General features: G+C 38.4%; 1 long non-coding RNA gene across 1 annotated transcript; it reads left to right on the forward strand.

Moving 5' to 3' along the window:
- The first annotated feature begins 13,611 nt into the window (after positions 1-13,611).
- Positions 13,612-15,536, forward strand: LOC143421676 (uncharacterized). Its single transcript, XR_013101237.1, has 3 exons — positions 13,612-13,807; positions 15,086-15,276; positions 15,399-15,536. It is a non-coding gene; the product is annotated as an uncharacterized LOC143421676 (long non-coding RNA).
- The last annotated feature ends 584 nt before the right edge of the window (positions 15,537-16,120 follow it).

Here is a 16,120-nt window from a genome sequence, read left to right on the forward strand (position 1 = left end):
AGCAAAAAATGCCAAGAGCAATATAATGATAGAGAACTTGTTCAGGGTTTTCTTTGACGATAAAAATGATGATCATCATGCTGAACTGGATTAGATTGGAGATTAAGAGGTTTGTGTAGTAGGTGATGGGGACCTGCTCCCTTCGTACCTGCAGAAAATATTAATGCAGTAATAAACATGATATTCAGAACTAAACATTTAAATGTTTACAGAAAATGATGTAGAGAGCTAGTGTTTTAATAACAACTGTATTAAGTGTCCAGAAATATTTTTAGTGTGATTTAGACTAATAAGAAACTCAAAAATGTGTAAAAGCTGCAAAATGGTCTGATGGAATTAAAAAGAGTGACAGATTGGTGACCAGTGCAGGTTTCACTCCACCTCTCACACTGTGACACCTACGATAAGCTTCCACTTCAGAAGCAGAAAAAAAATGGACGGATGAATTCAGAACTAAACTTTATGAACTATTAACTCAGAAAATGAACATTTAAAGTGACAAAAGTGGAAAAATTTTATAAAACTAGACTGTTTGTAAAAGTGAATTAGTTCAGCAGGAGTGAGACATAGAAAGTAATGAAAGTCTCTCATTTACGTACCACAAAAAACACCCAACAGGTCACTGCCATAGTGACCAAAGTTAAAGGAAGGCAGAAACAGACGCTTATCAAGAACATTATATCCAAGATATCCATCTCCAGCTGACTTTCTGTATGATGGATCCGCTATAAAAGCTCTATCCACTCTCTTCTCTTTACCAAAGGATCTGCCTGAGTGCAACAGGAGGTGTTAAAATAGTGAGCAGATCAACATTGTTGTTATTTTGATATGAAATTATAGCAAAAGATATTAGAGAAAATTATGCTGAAATAAAACAAAAGGGGAAAAACAAAATACTGGTTGAATTAAATTGAACGTGTCCTATATTGAGTCAAAACCATCTGGACTAATAAATCAATTTTCCACTGATTTTGTTTTCTACAGATGAAAAAAAAAAGCTAAACCTTTGAACCTAACTGAATTAGCAAGCTGTACTTATTAAACTGGTACCTGACTACAGAAATTATATACCTATAAGGAAGCCCTTGGTAGTTTGATCTGTCCACAAGCCTATCAGTTAAGTACAAAATTAAGCAGAAATAAAGCATAATCAATAAATATATTTTCATTTGGTTTTCATTTAAGCAGCTTTCATGCTGTTTACAAGGAAGCTCAAAAGAATAAAGTAACCGCCTCCTGTATCTTCAATATATATACAAGTAAACATCAGCCTTACTTTCTTCAGCGCAGCTTCCAACTCAATAGTTAATTCAGCATTGTGCCATTTAAGATATTTTTATCAGAGCGAATCAGAAAAAGGAAATTGTGGTGGGTTATAAACTCCACCCCACAGCCCCTGTGGCAGCACATTCACACGCTTTGATGAGAATAGTCAAACCATTTTTATTCAATGTTATTTTCGTGTTCAGCTTTGTTTAGGATTAAGTATTAATTCCACTTCATGTCTCTGATAAATTTAACTTAAGCTTGAGCGAGTACAGCAGGCTGAGCAGACCTCTGTCTTTCAGCACAACACAAAACAGTGACTTGACTATGACGATTAACTTTGCTCACTGGCTGACTACTAAATCTGTAAAATAATTGAAACACCCTCCTGACACCCTGTACATAAATATAGACATTTAAAATCATAGTTTAGCTAATAGTGTACCATGATCTCAAAGGACGATATTCACTGTTGTTTCCTTTGCCTGTTGCAGAACGTCTCTGCAGGGGAGTTGCTTCTTTGTGGAGACGTGAGAGGCCGGAAGGTGATATACCAAGAGATGGCGCTTTCTTCAAAAAAAAAACAAAAAAACATTGACTAGGATAGTTAGCTATAGATGATTATTGTAGGTTCTTTATCTTATCATATAAACCACATCAAGGCCACTGCTTTGATTTCATTTATATAAATACAACTGAATAGAATTTCACATTCTTTTCTTAGCTTGTGTTGTAAACCTCTTCATCCATTAAATATAAAAACTTAGAGTTACGTTTTGAAAATGTCAAATAAATGCATAAAAGTTTACAGTCAGTTTGACCATTCAGATATTTTACACTACAAATTACCAAAACTCCAGTAAACCATTCTTCATTCATCCATTTCAATCTAATCTAATAAATAGATACAATTTCAAAGAAAATTATTCTATCCTGCTTTCTCCTGTAACACAAACCAGATGTGAAGGTTATTTCTGAGACTTGTAAACTTGTAAACAAACTAGCTTATCGTTTGTTGTACTGTTGTACTAGCTATGACTGTGCAATGACAATAAAGAGTTCTCTTATCTTACAACTGCAGTGAGAGAAAGTCATTAAAGCTGTTGGCCTGAAGCTGTAGGATAACTGAGATTTGCATAACTGATCTAGTTTCCTGATAAATATAGAAGAACTGCACATGGTGGTACTAGGTTCTCTGGAAAAACAGGAATGCAAAATAATTTGCAAACTTTGTACGGCTGATAGCTTAGAATTATATGAGCTTCTGTTTGGTTCAGATCTATTTTCTCCCAAATCAAAATTGGCACATCATCACATTCAGATCATAATTTGTTTTGCAAAAACTGCTGGAATGGAGGGATTAGCTTCTCTACATGGATGACATTAAGCTCTATGTCAGGAATGACTGAAACACTGATTTACAGATCCACACCACCAGGCTCTACAGCACCGACATTACAGTTTTTGCCCGTTGCCTGAACACATTTTGCAAAACTTTGCTCATTGTGCCAAAACCCTAAACACAAGTAAACATGACACAACACTGGGAAATATACCATTCACATCTGCACCAAATTGAAACTCTACTCTCAAAACCTAAACTCTGCTATCAAAACCTAACATTCCTTTGTCAAAATGTAACTCTGTTGACAAAATGACACATACTTGCATCATATGCAAACACTTACAGAGCAGGAGGAACACACTAGTCTACTTTATATAAAGCACTGCAGTCTTTGATTTCCATTGTTCATTCAGAAGGCATATTTTCAGGAGACACATTTGCAAACAACCAAAAAAGCAAATAGACCTACTCAATATTGTACATTGCAGTACCATGAATTCAGATAAAGCAAAAAAAACAAAACAAAAAAAAAAACCATAATACAGTAATAGAAAAAACACTATACTGTAAACAAAAAATCATGACAATTGTGCATACGTGGGCTCATGGATCCCGCCGTCTGTTGGGGTCTGGCCACAGGACCTCATCAACATCGCAAGCAATGTCTTCTCCCGCTAGGCACTGGGGAAAATATCCTCTTCCATGTCAAAACCATCCATGGATTGCTGTCACCTGAATGTCGCCGCATTGCTCAGGTCGAATCCAGCTTCATCAATGAAAATGTATTCATGAGGCTGTGCAGCTCCATCCATGGCCAAGATTCTCTGAAAAAAAGGGGAACATATCACTGTACTATAGTGCTACACATACAGCACCCTCATCCCATCACACAGGTACCTGTGTAGCTCTCAGAATGGATCCATGTGGTACTGATATGGTACATATTCAGCTGCTACTGGACTTCACCAATACTCTATTGTAAATGTAAGCGACAGTTACACGTACCCGTACATATTCAGCTCGAAGTCCTTTGACCCTGTCACTGTTCCTCTCGAATGGGACTCTGTAGAGCTGCTTCATGGTGATGCTGTGTTTACCCAAGATGCGTCTGATGGTGGTGATGCTCACATGGTCTATGTTGCTGAACACTCGCCTGTCTGCAAGTATTTTCCGTCGTAGCTGGTGGAGACGGATGGCATTGTCTGCCCTCACTAGGTCCACAACAGCAAGTTCCTGCCGTTGTGTGAACAGGCGTTGGCGTCCTCCCCCAGAAGGTCTTCGAGTCATTCTAGAGAAATACAACCACATATTGTCATCGGTTTGCTTATTTTTCTTACAGTACTTCACTGTATATACTGTATCATCCACTGTACAACACTGTACTTCAATATAAGTAATCATGGTATGTTTCACAGAAACTACCACTTTGGCTGCAAAAGGAGCATTAGCACCCCGTACACTTGATATGGTAATGTGATATACTGTAGAACAGTGCTATAAAACCATCTGAGTAGAGCAGAAGGTATGGAGGTGAAGACATACCTGTTTTCTAGTCGGAATGTTCGTATTACAGATGCCACTGTGAAGCGGCTTAGATGTGGGTGGACTCTCTGCCCAGCTTCCCTCATAGTCAGGCCGTGGTTGATGACATGGTCCACCAAAGTTGCTCTTATATCATCAGAAATATGGGTCCGTGCATGGCCTCTTTGACCTCCTCCTCCTCTTCCTCTTGCTCTCCCTCCATCCATGCTTGCAAAGTTCTTGAATTGGCTAAACTGAGGGCTTTTTGTGGTTGGCTAATTGGTGTTCAGTTTTGCAAGTAAGTGCCTTCAGGTGTATATTTGAGTGGTTGCAATTACCCGATGTGTTTTGTATTTTGGATACATGTGTTTTCCAAATGGCACCCTGAAATTTCATTTTTGAACGAAGTGTCTTATGTATGAAATAGAGTGTAGTATGCAGGACCATGTGTGTTGCATAAAGGAGTAAGTGTGTTGCATAATTGCAACCAGAGTGCAAAGCAGCACTTTTGTTTAAGGTATGGGTACATGTGTTTGAGGTATGGTAACAAAAGCTTCAAGTTGTGTTACTTTAGTCTAAGCATGGGTTTATAGTGTTCAAGCAACGAGCAAAAACTGTAATCCGGCACAGCATGTACCACTGTCAGATACAAAAAACTGGACTGAAAGACAGCATAGAGGCGCTCATCATGGCAGCACAGGAACAAGCTCTAGTGCTGTGTTGAAGGTAAATTGTGAGTAAATATAATTCTAGTTAAAGATGGGAAATTTAAAGAGTCAAGAGACTTTTGTTACCAGTCATGTCTTTTAAAAAGCAGTTAAAAACCTGTTTAAACTCGCTTTTGGTTGATTTTGTTTTGTTTTTTATTTTAATGTTTGTTTTCTGCCTCTGTAAAGCACTTTGTGATTTTATCTTGAAAGGTGCTATATAAATAAAATTTTACTTTTTTACTTTTACCACACTACTGACTGCAGCTTTCAACACTAACCAGAACAATATGGGTTGTTTCTATGAGATTTGACTGTGAGGGGAAAGCTGTTCCACAGTTTGGGGGCACAGAAAACGCTTGATCTCCTCTGCATTTAAATTAAGAGTGAGACACAGTCAGAAACATCTGATCAATTGACCTGGAAGCTGAATAAAGAGGTCAGAGATGTAGAAAGCAGAAAGGAGCTAAACCATGAAGGGCTTTGTAGGCAAACAGGAGGGTCTTGAAATCTATTCTGAACCTCACTGGCAACCAGCGTAGAGATGCTGAAACAGGTGAGATGTGAGCAGCAGCATTTTGGACAAGCTGAAGACGGGACACAGAGGACTGACTGAGACCAACGTAAAGTGAACTGCTGTATGCTGTCGTCTGCTTACCCTCCAAATATTATTAGAGGGGTTTTTTGAATATAAAAAGGATCAGGTGTCCTGACAGGTGTCACTTCTCTCTTAGTTAAGCTGCTGGGAGCTTCCCAGACGCTAATGTTTTTGTCACTTTTTACATTCTAAAGTAATGTAAGTAAGTCCAGGCTTTAAACGCTGAAACCAAGCACACCATTGTTTTTCTTGTGACATTACCAATAAGTTTGATGTGTCACATGGCCCTCTTCCTATTGAATAAACAAAAGTTGTATCCAAGATGGCCGACTTCTAAATGGCCACCATGGTCACCACCCATCTTGAGGAGTTTGCCCCCTCACATATACTAATGTGCCACAAACAGGACTTTAATATCACCAACCATTCCCATGTTATTATCCATATAAATGGCCCACCCTGTAGTTAAAAATGGCCAACTATACCCTGGAACCCAGAGGGTTAAACATTTTTCTAAAGTAATGCAATAGTTAATAATAGTTAATGCGTGTGTGTGTGAGATTATATCGTATGGTATTTTATCGTCATGTGTTCAGGATCTCTGTTACAATGTTACAATGGCGCCCTGGGTGAACACTCCCTCTTGCGCCCCCCCCCCCCCCACACACACACACACACACACAAAACACATTAAGGACTGTACATTAACATGAAACGGTTTTACACACACACACACACACACACATGAAGAGAGACAGAGTATGCATAGTATGCAAACGAGAGAACAGGACAAATAAAGAATTGACAATGACTAATTAATATTAAAGTCTGTAACATAAGGTATTGTTTGGAGTTTAGTCTGTTACGGTTGCTATTTTTTCCATTTCTTCTTGGAGCAACTGTAACCCACTTTATTTCCTTAGGGATTAATAAAGTATTCTGATTCTGATTGTTTCAGGATGACCTGCCATTATCCAATGACACATCTGCTTACCTGTATCTTTTGCTCGTTTCTCCTCCTCTTCTTTTCTCTTTTTTCTAAACCGAGGACCTGATGGCTTTGAACTTTTCTTGTCCATCTTCCATTGGTGTTAATTTTGCACTCCAGTATGAACACAAATCCCCCAACTCGAGGATCACCACAACATAACCTAATAGGCCTACACCTAGTTCACAGATTCACTTTGTCTAGGGTGCATTTCTGAGATTTCACACAACCCAGGATTCAAATCATGAATACATAATGGGCTTGGATTTACAACATTATAAATGAAATGTGCTCTATTTGGAAGAAGCAGGCCCCTCCCCTTTCGACGGCTTGTGTGAGACTTTAAATCATCAAACTGTAAATTTTAAATTGTTGTTGATCCCTTTACCTCTAGTCCTAAAGTGTATATTTATTTTCTTACTCTTCTTATATTTATTGTTTTTTTACTTGCACTGCTGTAACTGGAGCCTCGTCGTCTCGTCTCTCTATATACTGGACTGTAGGTAGCGGAGATGACAATAAAGTAGAGCTGGGCGATAGAACGATAACGATATGTATCGCGATATAACTTTTTCTCGATAGAAAAATTAAACTATTGCGATAGACCTCGCCGCTCTTGTCCTCTTAAAAAAAAAAAAAAAAAAAAAAAAGAACAGCCAATCCAAATTAAGCAGCGCAGAGCCGAACCAATCACAGCCGCAGCGTCACGTCACGTGACTTGTTACGTACAGCACAAGTGCCAAGCCGCACATGTGTATTTGTTTGGGAAGCAGCCAGCCACCGTACCGCCCGGGTAATGGAGGAAATGAGTGTGCCGACTAGAAAAATCAACCGAGCGTGACCGAAGAGAAAACAGATGATGGTTCCAATGCCGAGAGATTGTCGAACGGAAGAGCCAAAGAAGTTCCGTAGTGTGAAGGTATTTCGGCTATTTCAAGTCTGACAAAAAAACAGAGTAGCGTTCACTGTAAATTGTGCCGAAAGCAAGTCTGGAAATACAATAAACTGGTGCATGCTCAGGTTATGTCCACACGTACCCGGGTATTTTTGAAAACGCAGATTTTTCTATGCGTTTGCACCTTTCGTCCAAACGTAAACGGCGTTTTTGGTCACTGAAAACGAAGATTTTTAAAAACTCCGGCCAGGGTGGATATTTTTGAAAACTCCGTTTTTGCATTTACATGTGGACTAGAAAAACGGAGAAAACGCAGCGTCAAAGGTGTGCGCATTTTTTGACGTCACACTGTGCGCCACGTTATTGTTTCGGTGAAATGAATTTCTACAATACTGTTACTGTTAATTCTACTCTCTGCAGTGTTTAAATGCTTACATATACACACAGTTAGTCCCTCCACACATACACTCGGTTCTGCTTCTATGCCCCAGCTATGTTTACTTTTTCCCACCGAGGCTTCTAGACTTCTGATTGGCCAACATTTCTGCACGGTTAGGAATCTAGCGCCACCTGCTGCTTTGGCATGTTCATAGCAGCGTTTTCCTTCATTTCTCCCTTTATGTGTGGACGGGATTATTTTTTAAAATGAAAACGAAAAATCTCCGTGGACGTAGCCTCAGTCTCTTACTGGAAGCGCTAATTCGTCATTCGGCTTTTGTCAGACTAAAGTAACTGTTAAAACTGTTTGAAAAGCTCAGCTATACAACAAGGAGAGATTGAGAATTTCCTTTTAGTTCTCAGTTTATTTGATATTGACAAAAGTTAGTCAATTTTGTCTGTTCTTCTGTAAAACAAACTAAGATTTATTTTTAGAATTAATATTTTGTTTCTAAGTGGAATTGACAATTTAGTCTGTTTCGTTTGTTCTATTTTGAAACTTAAACGCTTTAGTGGCTGCCTTTTGTGTAGTTTGCAATATTTGCCTTTATTTATCTGAAAAAGTCTCATGTTCCTTAAGTACATCTACCCTGTTGAACTTATTATGGGAAATAAATATTTAAATAAAAACAAGCTGCTGATTATTTCACATTTTACTTGTGAGCAACGGCACATTTAAATCTTACAAATAGTTATTTGGCTTATATCGTGATATATATCGTTATCGCCTGAAATAAAAAAAACATATCGTGATATGAAAAAATCTTATATCGCTCAGCTCTACAATAAAGTTTACTTTGACTTCAGCAGCGAGCAGGTGCACCGAGGGCTCGCGCGCTCACTTTTCGTGTACAGAATTTCGAAAAAAAACATTGGTGCAAATTATAAGTCTGTATCATAATGTCTGGTGTTTTCGTGTTTGTTGGTTTGTTTTTATTTTGTTTTATTTTGCGAGTTGGTTATTAGATGCTGCTCCAGCCAGCCAGAGAATCCCCCGCCACCCCGCCCTCTCCTCTCTGCGCCGCAAGCAGCAGGCGCACCTCGCAAACGGAGGGCGCCCTTACTCCCAGCAAATTAATAGAAAACTGATCGTTGCCTGTACCATTCCCAGTATGCGCTGGCTGACATCGGGGCAGCATGAGTACGAGCATTTTCTTTTTTGCCGAGACCCGTGATGCCACCCCCAACACCATGCCGCCCCGGGCAACCACCCGTGTCGCCCGTATCTAAAACCGCTACTGATTCCAAGGCTGTGTTTCTTGCATTGCAGGTACTTGATGATTTCCTGCCCAGCTAAGACCTCTGTGGTGATCTGTGTTGTAGTGTGGTTTCTTTTGATGTCCTCCTTACTACCAAACACTTTGTATTAATTGTCCTCACTTTTTTTCTCCTCCAATCTACTATACCATATCACATCACCTTTATTTATTAAACCTTTATTTATGAATGATCCTCATTGTGATAGAGGGTATCAAAATCTTTGAAATAGTCTATAAATAATCAGCATGGAAACAACTGCAGTGAAAGAAAGTCATTGAAGTTGTTGGCCTGAAGCTTTAGGATAGTTTACATTTGCATAACTGATGTTATTTCCTGATAAATACAAAAGCGCCACATCTCTGGGTTCTCTGGAAAAACAGGAATGCAAAATAATTTGCAAACCTGATAACTTCTGTTTGGTTCAGATGTATTTTGTTGATCTTTTTCTATTTCTCACGAAATCAAAATTGGCACATCATCACATTCAGATCATAATTTGGGTTGCAAAAGCTGCTGGAAAGGAGGGATTAGCTTCTCTTCTTAGATAACACCAAGCTCTATCTCAGGAGTGAATGAGACATTGGTGGACTGATCCACACCACCAGGCTCTACAGCAACAACTGGACTAAAGGAAAGACAGCACAGAGGCGCTAATCATGGCAGCACAGGAACAAGCTCTAATCACAACATTGATAGAAGCCAGGGTTTTGTGTTGACCAAAGTGCTGTGCAACGGTTAAATTGAGAAGAGGAAAAAAAAAACCAAAGCAAAACAATTAAAAAACAAGGTAATAGATAAGAAATAAATCGGTACATTTATTAGGTGCTAAACACACACACTCATGGCCGAAAAATGGCACAGGAGACACAATGAGCTCTCAGAAAGACTCAAATGTCAGTGAGTAAATATAAGTGTAGTTAAAGATAGGAAATTTCATGAGTAAAGAGACTGTTGTTACCACACTGCTGACAGCAGCTTTCAACACTAACCATAACAATATGGGTTGTTTCTAGCAGATTTGACTGTGAGGGGAATGCTGTCCCACAGTTTGAGGGCACACAAAACGCTCACCCTCTGAGTTTAAATCAAGAGTGAGACACAGTCAGAAGCATCGCACCAGAGGGACCTGAAAGCTGAATAAAGAGGTCAGAGATGTAGAAAAGGGCTTTGTGGGCAAACAGGATGGTCTTGAAATCGATTCCAAACCTCACCGACAACCAATGTAGAGAAGCTGAAACAGGTGAGATGTGTGATGTGAGCAGCAGCATTTTGAACAAGCTGAAAATGGAAAAGAGAGGATTGATTGAGACTAATGTAAAGTTAATTGCAGTACTCTGAGAGGAAATGAGAGCATGAATGACAATTTCGCAATCTCTCACACAAAGGAAACATGTAATATTTCATACAGAGCACAGATGGAAGAAGCTGTCTTGTGAAGGTGAAAGGAGTGAAAGGAGAAATTACTTTTACTGATATTTTCCTTAAAGAAAGCAGGTATAGAGAGAACAATATAGCAACTAAGATGGAACCCTGAGGTACCCGTAGCAAAGTGTTGTTGTTGTAGAAGAATAGTTTGCAGTGCTGGCAGAGAAGGATCAGATTTACAGGTATGAGGTAAACCAGTGAAGTGCTGGGGGACAGGGATATTTTCACCAGTGGTATCAAATGCAGCACTGAGGTTGAGGAGGATGAGGATGGCACAGTCTACTGACAGGACTACTTCATTGTATACTTTTAGGAGGGCACACTCTGTGCTTTGTTGGTATGGGTTAGGGTATGTTGGTATGTTTATATATGAAAGTTGAAGGAGAATTACTTTTTCCAAGACTTCTGAGAGAAATGAGAGTTTAGAGATTTTTCTGCATATAAAAACAGTCAGGTATCCCGCAATCCTCTCCTAGTTAAGCTGCTGGGGCTTCCCATGATGCACTGAGGGCAAGATACTATATTGTTCTTTCTTTGTCAATGTTTATGCTTTAATCTTTTTATTTTTTGCTAGTTTTGTTTAGTTTTCTGATGGGTTGGGAGCAGACACAATCTTTATGGGATTTGGGTTTTGGGGGATGACAAAAGGACACAAAGGGCAACTCAGCTTCCTGGTCTCAACTATGTGAAAACAGTTCTGTGCTAATAGTCAACACAGAAGTAAGTGTAACAATCTTTGAGTGGAAGTTTGCATGGTGCTGTATTGCAACTTTGTGTTGATGTGTTGAGTGATTTGGTCTGTAACAATTTTAAAGGAAAAGTTTGTCATTTCCAGCTGTTTATCGGCTGTTTGATCAGATCAGCAACTAAAATTCTTTACTTAATTCATTTGTCTCATGTTGTGAATACACATGCAGTGAGCGTCATACAAAAGACATAAATTAGACACAAGCTGCGGGCTTAGTTTACATTTTTCCAGGAAAAAGATGTGAGCTCAGATAGGAAAACATTTCCATGCTGTTATAAAAATAGCATTCTTTAAAAGCCTCCAAGCAGTTATGTCTTCAACCTTTCATTCTTCACAAAACCTTTATAGTAGGACAAATAATGTGTCTACTCCATAATGTAACAGACATGAAAAATCTGTACACAGCGCTTTGAGTACTCTGGGAGAGTAAAAAAGCGCTATATAAGAATCAGTCCATTTACCATTTACAGGAAACTTTGATCATTGCCCAGAAAAAAAAAGGGAAAGGCCACATATTTAAATTTGTATTCCTTGTTGTTTGCAAAATTCACCTTATAAATTTCAAAGGATGTGATGTGGTAAACTAATTTGATCTGTTATAGAAGAATTTTTCTTTTGTCTCTCTTCTTCTCCTCACCCTCAACTAGTTTATGGTAACATTAGCATTATTCAAAATGACATAACACTATTTACTTATAAAGTAACGTTCCAGTCCCAGGTATGGGTGAGTTGGCAATCAGAATGGCTGCAGGAATCTGGTTTTGAATCTACCCAGGACCATTTCCTGAATGTCATTCCCCTTTTTATTATTCTCTCTACTCTTTATCTATCATAAAATAGGCTCCAAAATTAAATAAGTAATTTTTACAGCTTCTGTGTAAGCAGACAGTGACAGCACAACTGTGAGGAAAGGAAGTCATTCAAATTTTGAAATCTTAAAATCCTACAGAGCAATGAGGTCTATGAACCAGCTGCTCCTGGAAATTTCAGGTCCAGGTTTATCAGGAGATGCCATGAAGCCTTTTTAATGCTGGCTTATTTACTTCTTTTATTCGATTTTTTTAGTGTATATTTATTGTTATTCAGTCACTGTTTTATATAGTATATATGTTGTAGAACTTGTAATTGAGGTTGATTAAAGTGTAGCTACACAAATAAACTTTGACTGGCCCATATGGTCACAGGGCCATATGGGCCATTGCTAGGGACGATTTTTAGGGAAGATAGATGGATTAAAAACAAAATGCAAAGTTGTTTCTTATGTTTAGTGTCGCTTAAACATGCAAAGACCGGGCCAACATACATCAGAACAGTTGTTATGAACATTTTTCCTCTTGATCTGACAGAGATGATAGCTGATGGCAGCAGAGGAAGGAACTGTTTTAAAATGAGGCGAAATGATTGGCTCACAGACATTTTGTCAGATGTTTAGCCAATAAGTAGCATGGATACACCTGGACCTGGTGTGGCTAGAAGGGCCGGTGTTGATAACTATCAGCCAGTGGCACGTTGTCATCACTTTTCATATTTATTGTAGACTGTTTTTAATGCAGAGGACAAAGCAGAAAACACTGGTGTAGAGACCTGAGGAGTGATCTTGAAACAATCAAAGGTAACTATGCTTATAAACTTCAGGCTTTGTATTTGCAAAACTGTAGTTGCATTATTTTTATTTGTGTCTATAGAAATATGAGGTATAAATCATGTGTATTGTGTCATGAGGGTGCTGTGAGCGGTGTGGTAGGCAGGAGTAGGACCCAAACGCAGGGCTCAAAACACAAAGGGGGGAACTATAGAAGGTAGCTTCATTGCAACATGGGGGACGACGTAACAATGGGCAGAGGGAAAAAGAGGACTAAATACACTGAGGGGTGAGAAGGGAAGTGGAAACACAGCTGGGAGAGTTTAAACATAATCAGGTGGGTGGAAGAAAAACTGAACACAATAACATAAGATGTGAAACTGTCAAAGTAAAATAGGAAAACAGAGACACACATTAAGACATGGACTGACAGAAAAAGAGGAAATAGAGGGAGCCGAGACATACCTGGGAACATCTGAATAAAAACAGTGACAGAACTATAAGTCTTAAAAGTCTAGTTTCACCAATCCAAAGGCTGAACATTTGGACTCATGCGAACGAGCTTTTAGTCCAATACTACATTTAGTCTGTTGCTGTGACAGTTCACTGTGGCTCTTGGGGTTAAAAGCTCAGGCCTTTCAGCCTTCTCAGAATGTAATATTTTGCCAAATAGTTGTTTCTGTTTGATGTACCATTGAGAAAGCAACATATTGAGAAGCACAGTTAAGCTGGAAAAACAACAGTGAAACACCAGTGAGAGAAGTTAGTGATAAATTTTCTTTAGTTTGCAACATGCAGCTGAACACTGTTATTAACCATTAATTTCTCTCTTAAAGGTTCTTTAAAGAAAAATTGATATGACTTCACTGACTCAAAATTCAACTACCAGCAGCAGCTGCAACAATTATGGCAACTACACAGATTTTAAGGACTTCTGCTGGTATTATGAGGACAGCATTAGCACCTTGACATGGATAATTGTTTGTGTCAGCCTTCCTTTGACCTCACTGGCAATCTTTTTTCTTTGCATAAAGGTGTGTATATTATGAATAAGATTGTTTTACTACGATCTGGGTTTTGTATGATTCACTTTGACTTTGGGACTAAATTTCATAGAAGTGGAATAAAATGACTATTAAATTAAAAAAATATGATTTCAGTTGCCACTGTAAATAAAAGGTGAAAAGGTAAAAAAATCATATGATTTAATTAAGAAGGGTGACTTTGTAACATCATAACTGTTCAAATGAAAGAATACATTACATCAAAAGCCATTATTTTTGTTACTTTTGAAGGTAAGGAGAGCAGTGTACCTGTTGTTAATTGTCTGCTTTTGTTAGCACTGCATACTTACAATTTTGAATTCATCCTATTAAATACAGACTGCAACACTATTGACAGCTCACTGAACAGCTCTGGAATAACTGAAACTGCTTCAGTTATTTTGCTGCTGCTTTTTTTTTTTGGATGCCCAAAGACTTTACAGCAGTTTGTAAGTCACACTGCAGATTTGGGTCCATTTGCTTTAGTAAACTACCCTAGACTGTACTCTGACAACAGCCCAACTACTACTGCAGCTTTTATATACTGCAGCGCCCTGGGGCGCCTCTGTCAGTGCGCCCCACAGCAGCTGTGGCTACAATGTAGCTGCCATCACCTGTGTGTGAATGTGTGGATAACTGAACGTGTAAAGCGTTTTACGAATACAGGCCATTTTACCATTTATAGATCTCAAAATGATTTTTTTGTCAGTACTCACAATGAAAGTTTCAGTTTTAACAATCATTTATTTAATTTATTAGTGGCAATCACTAGCAAAGCAACATAGACAAATCCATTCAATTCAACATAAAATATAAAATATAGTTTTGTATCATTATGCAACTAAGTTTCAGTGTTACAAAGTCTGGTATTGAGTCACAACATTAAATGTGTGTGCAGCTGAGTAGAAAGGTGCTATATAAGTATATATAAGTACTAGTTCTTTTAGCATTGAATACACAGAACACATTTAAACTACTTTTTTCCTTGTATTTTACCATTGTAGTATATGTCAAAACATCAACCCATTTTCACCTCATAATTCTTAATGTAATACTCCATCCCAAGCTCAAAGTCTGGCAAAAAAAAGACAAAAATGGACTTTAATTTAAAAAATAACATGCAATGTATTTATTTATGTAAATCAGACCAAGTATTAATCTGCAAGTCTTTAGTGTGTAGTATGTTATATGAAATGCTTTTATGTGGAAACCATAATGCCTAAATTGTGTTGACTGAACATGTTTATAGTTTACTTTGTTTTCCTTTAGGTGCGAAATGGTCACATCGGTCAAATCTATATCATCAACCTTTACATTTCTGACCTTGTTCAGCTCTTCTGTATGGTCGTTCACATGTCAGGTGTCAAGGACGACCTCACACCGATAATATTCTCTTTCTATGTCTACCCTTCTGGTCTGATGGCAAGTGTTAGCTTCATGGTGTGTGTCTCCATGGAAAGGTAAACATCTGTGCTGTGTGTTTGTAGCTATGTAATTCTCTGAGCATTTATTGCTTTTCATTAGTATATCTTTTTAATACCTCTCCATGTCAACTCCTCTGTGTGTCTTTCTTGTATAACAGGTATTTGGTTGTTGCCCATCCAGTGTGGTACCAACAGAGACGAACCATCAAGGTCACTGTGGTGGGCTGTGTCTTAGTCTGGATCATTTCTGTTTTTGTTGGCCTCTTAAATAACAACTATTTGGGCGCCTTCCTCATCATTCCCCTTCCTCTTCTCATTTTCTTCCTTATTAAAACTATTAAAGCCGTGTCTGCAACCAGTGTCCCCTCTGATGAAAAACAAAGAATTGTGGCAGTTTTGGTGCTGGTGGTGCTGATTTACATATTGGTGTTTGTGCCCAGAACCATTTTGGAAATACTGTACCTGACAGATGTGGATGAGCAGACTTTTTACTTTGTGTATGACACTACCTGCAGTTTAGTTCAGCTGAATCCCCTTACAGACTTGATTATGTACTTTTTCATTAACAAATGGGTGTTAAACAAGCTTTTTAGTTGTCTGTGTTGTTGCAAATTGGACAACAATGATCTCAGAACTTCAGTGACAACAACATAAAAACAGAAGGAAGTTGTGCAACTTCCGAGTTGCCTCACTGTAGATAAGTGAAGCTTTTTTTTGTTGGATTGTTGGCTTAATGGGAAATCGCTGTTCAGGCAATGTTTCTGTTGTTTATTAGCATGGATTAAAATATACATTATATGCAGTGTTGGGGAGTAACGGAATACATGTACCGCCGTTACGTATTTAAAATACAAAATATGAGTAACTGTATTCCGTTACA

Source organism: Maylandia zebra, linkage group LG13 (genome assembly GCF_041146795.1).
Source record: "Maylandia zebra isolate NMK-2024a linkage group LG13, Mzebra_GT3a, whole genome shotgun sequence".
Lineage (NCBI taxonomy): Eukaryota > Metazoa > Chordata > Actinopteri > Cichliformes > Cichlidae > Maylandia > Maylandia zebra.